The sequence below is a fragment of the Atractosteus spatula genome (assembly GCF_055471065.1).
Source record: "Atractosteus spatula isolate fAtrSpa1 chromosome 10 unlocalized genomic scaffold, fAtrSpa1.hap1 SUPER_10_unloc_16, whole genome shotgun sequence".
NCBI classification, from domain to species: Eukaryota; Metazoa; Chordata; class Actinopteri; order Semionotiformes; family Lepisosteidae; genus Atractosteus; species Atractosteus spatula.
Genome location: NW_028296619.1, coordinates 53,934 through 54,658, shown reverse-complemented (window position 1 = coordinate 54,658; position 725 = coordinate 53,934).

Sequence of the window (725 nt, the reverse complement as noted above, 5' to 3'; positions counted from 1 at the left end):
TATCTAGGAGAGAGAACTCCTTCAGGTTCTACAGCTCATAAGTGCACTTTAAGAAGTCTTTGCTTTTGTGAGATGGATCTCCGAGGTGCAGCTTTTTTCTTATTACTAAAGATACCTCTACATTGTAAACTCTTTGAAGACCTAGAAAAAGGAACGTGGCGTTAGTTGAAATAAGCACTGAATGGGTTAAAACTCACGCTAAAGTGATGCCTTGTGGAGAATAAATCAACATACTTTATTCGCACAGGTCACTCTGCCACGGACAAGAACGATCAGCTACCACCACTATTATTATCATTATTATTATTATTCAACCATTTGGGGAACAATACAATTGAACAATCCCACTGTTCTTATGGCAAGAAAAATAACATGAGACCACTGTAAGAATGTTGTAATTGTTTGAACAATTGATTTCTATTTTTCCCTCTTATGGGCAACACTGTGGTATTTCTTTTTCTCTTCGTTGTTGTGCACGGGCTAGTTCTGCAGCGATATTTGCCACAGAAATTTCTGCGCAGCTCCGTATTAAATCTGTTCTCAACTACCAACGGACAGAAGACGACTCCAGTAGATAGCTGTGTAGATGTGTAGGACCACACACGACACAGTGATAGTGGGGCTCTTAATGGACTGGTACACAGACCACACGAGAGGCAAGCAAAACGCTTTTAAAATTCCAAAGGCTCACCAAGTCAGAGGAACAGCAATGAACTGAAAAGATC